The sequence below is a fragment of the Tiliqua scincoides genome, chromosome 5 (assembly GCF_035046505.1).
Source record: "Tiliqua scincoides isolate rTilSci1 chromosome 5, rTilSci1.hap2, whole genome shotgun sequence".
In the NCBI taxonomy this organism is placed as follows: Eukaryota; Metazoa; Chordata; class Lepidosauria; order Squamata; family Scincidae; genus Tiliqua; species Tiliqua scincoides.
Genome location: NC_089825.1, coordinates 41,007,666 through 41,011,386, shown reverse-complemented (window position 1 = coordinate 41,011,386; position 3,721 = coordinate 41,007,666). Strand labels below are relative to the sequence as shown.

Here is a 3,721-nt window from a genome sequence, read left to right as displayed (position 1 = left end):
TATATCTCACAGTGGCCCACCAGATGCCTCAGGAAGAACACAAGACCACAAGATACTTGCATCTTGCTGCCATTCCCCTGCATCTGGCATTCCGTTTACCCTCATACCTCCCAACAAAGGCAGTCTTTAAAGTTGATTCTGCACCTATTGCTCAAAAAGCAATTGCACCTATTGCTCCCATTCAGCAACCCCGAACCAAGCAGTCTCTGGAACTTAGTTTTGGATACTTACCCTGCACATGCCCGATCTCGTCTGATCTTGGAAGCTAAGCAGGGTCAGGCCTGGTTAGTACTTGGATGGGAGACCGCCAGGGAATACCGGGTGCTGTAGGCTTATACCATAGTCTTTCGAGACTGAAGGTTGCCAACCATTTGTCAATTCACTTGGCTTTCAATGCTCACCATAATGTCCTATTCTTAGGCCTCTTCTTGCATTAAATCTACGTGTCAGTCAGGATTTTACCTTGAAGGAGGTGAGGCAAGGCTCCCTCTATAATCTAGATGATACTAACAAGGGTCCATTGATCAGAGTGAAAAGCTGTAGCATTGCAAGTCGTCTATGAGCCACCTTCCTCTAGCACAGCGAGTTTCAGCTGGTGTGCCATGGCACATTTGTGTGCCGTGAACGGTCCACAAGTGTGCCGCAGGAATTTGGGGAGGGTAATTTATTACTTTGACCATTGGGGATGTGTACGCCCACCCCCCACCCCTCGACAGCATGCTGTGCCTTGTCAGTTTTCAAAAAACTGATGGTGTGCCCTGAAAATGTCAGTGCCTTGTCAGTGTGCTATGAGATGAAAAAGGTTGAAAATCACTGCTCTGGTCTTGCAGAGTCAGGCTCCCCACCTTGGCATAATCTTGTTTGCAAACTCAAGTCTTCCTACGTAATAAAGTTCAAATGCCCAATAGCCAGTAGGCCTCCTGGAGACTATTTTCAGATTCCTTCTTCAGGAAGCCTTTTCCATCTTGGTTGTCAGACTTCTCCTCAGACTTTAATTCAAGGCGGTTTACATAGGCAGGCAATACTAAATCCCTTTAGGGATTTTTACAATTGAAGAAGGTTCTGTCTTTCAAGAACCACAACATTTCAGATGGATCTTTTATGATCTGGTATCACATTCTGGCCTCCATTTTCCTCCCACACAGGCTGACAGTGGCCAAAGAGCAGGTGGAATAACTCGGCTTGGCTTGTCAGCTGCTTCAAGGTTTCGCCATTCATGGTGCCGGTGGCCTTGAACTGGTGGCCTTACCTTTAGTCCCACAGGAACCTCTGCAACTAGGGCGCAATTAAGCCTTTGTTCCCTCCTAGAAGGACATACCTTAACTCAGTGTTTCTCAAACTGTGGATTAGGACCGACTTAGGTCACAACCCGATGTTCGGTGGGTCCTGGATTGGACCCTCCCACCTGCTCTTACATCTGGCTGGTTCCAAACTGAAGCCCTCTGGTTGCAATTGGAGGCCACACCAGACCTTCACAAGCCTCAGATGGTGCCCACAGGCCTCAAGAAGTAACCAGAAAGTCACTTCCAATTTACTTCCAGGTCCATGAAAGTGACTTCCATGAAAGTGGCTTCCAGAGGCTTGCAGAGGTATACTGAGGCCTGTGAAAGCTTGGCACCAGAGAAGAAGGTGGGTGTGGCAGAACAGGTGGGTCACAGGGCTGGGGGATGGTTTGAGAACCCCCGTCTAAATTCAAACACAGGAAACTCCTGGTTGCACACTCAGCAGATGCTCCAGAAACCACTCTTTGCCCAGGAATGCCTTTGTTTTCTTTGTCAAAAACCCTACAAATACTTCTGCTCTTGGAGCAGGATTTTGGAATGTTCTTTTCCACAGTGTCTGTTTTGGCAATCTCTCCTTGCATCGGGACTTCCACTCTGTCCATTGGTGGTACTGTCTTAAAACCCAACCTAAGCAGCAGCCTTGTGATTCAGTCTGATCCTATTGAGGAAGAGGGGCCTCAGTCAACCTAGAAAGGTCCTTCTCAAATCCCAGTGATGTCAAGCTATTGTCTTGGAAGGAGGTGGAGGGGGGGTACTACATCCCTCTAGTGAAGTACTGTACCAGTATGCACAGTTGTCAAAACCTATGCTAGGCTGCAAAAAACACTCAAAACACAGTCTTCTCTGCCTGAATCAGACCTGCATGGAAGGTTAGACATGATGGTGTACATACATACAGTCTCTCTTTTCTGTGACTGCACCCTTTGTTCTATGAGAGCAACAGCTGCTGTGACTTGGAAGAGCAGAAATTGGTTTACAGAAGTTCACTTCTTTTAATAACCTGCCTTTGAGTGTGGGTAATTACTTAACCCAGATGAAAATGTAGCCATTGATCATAGATGGTGCCTAAGCCTATTTAGCTGTTGCATTATTTTGACTACAATCACACTATCTACATTTTATATCCAAAGCCAGTTCTGCTCCTACGATGAGAAGAGCCCACTGTTTCCGAATATTTTGCTGCCAAGAGAAGGCAAATGAGTTTCTTTGAGAAATTCTTTAATTATGTTCAAAGTATCTGGTTCATGTGTCTAAATAACATTTCTTATGTTCTGTCTTTTTTTTCTGGTTTCTGCCAGTTTCTCCTGGTAACCCATTTGTTACACCAAAGTTATAAACTTTTAGAGCTTCCCATTCTAAACCCTGACCTTCTACAGTTACTGTTATTAGCAGATTGAAATGACTTAATAGTTAGTATGATAGCAGTGTTTCTGAATAGGAGTTAGGCATGGCATCCATTGTGTTCCATTTAATACTACAGTTCATCTAACACCCTTGTTATGAGGTAGATAAGCATGAAATTCTGACCTTAACTCCAAAGCTTCTGTTTTTTCCTCACTTCTGTTCAGATGTCTAATATTTCTGTTTTCTGTGAATAAATAATTTTTCTCCTTTTAATTCCATAACCTCTTCAGAGCAGTTAAAATTATGTTAAAAAACTCATTAACTTTGACGAGATATTGATGATGCCAGCAGTTAATTATAAGCCAGCTGGTGTTATGGCAAAAATTAAAAAGTTAGACATTAGAAGTTTGCTTTCAAAAAGTTTTAAAAAAAACAACCCTTACTATTACTTTGGTAGGCAGTAATAAGGATTATTTAATCCTGCAATGACTTGAGACTGGGTTTAAGATTAACCAAAAGAAGCCCAAGCAAGTCCCCCATGGTATTCAAGCATGTGAGTAATTTAATCCTATAGATTAGAATCCTCACTTGGGAGAGGGAAGGGCAAGAGTTATGGAGCGGAAATTTTGCATACAGGTAACATCAGCAGTGTAGTGGTAGTAGTGGTAAATTTTAAAGTGTAGGAGTTCATCAGGGCACATACACCCATAACCATGTCCCATTAGGACAGCAGTTCTCAAACAGTGGATCCAGGACCCACGATTGGGTTGTGAGTCAATTTTTGCTGGTTCGCAAAACTGACAAGACAGATTAGTCTATGTGCATCAAGGGTTAAACAAACTGCTGCTTGGGAGGGGGGAACACCGCTGTCCAATCACAGTTATAGCCACATCCTTTGGCATTTTTAAATCAGGCAGTAATTTAGGGCCTCTAAAAGTTTGAGAACCGCTGCATTAGGATTATAACACAGACAAATTTAAATGTCTTCATTAGAGTGTGATCTCCTGCTACTTTGAAACTTATAAAACTTCATTTAGCAATCTAGCTCATTTCATTGCAGGCTCTTCAAGTGAGTCACAATATTGTTTAAAAAA

General features: G+C 43.2%; 1 pseudogene; it reads left to right on the top strand.

The window, feature by feature from the left end:
- The first annotated feature begins 216 nt into the window (after positions 1–216).
- LOC136655166 (5S ribosomal RNA) lies at positions 217–333 on the top strand (annotated as a pseudogene).
- Positions 334–3,721: the final 3,388 nt, after the last annotated feature.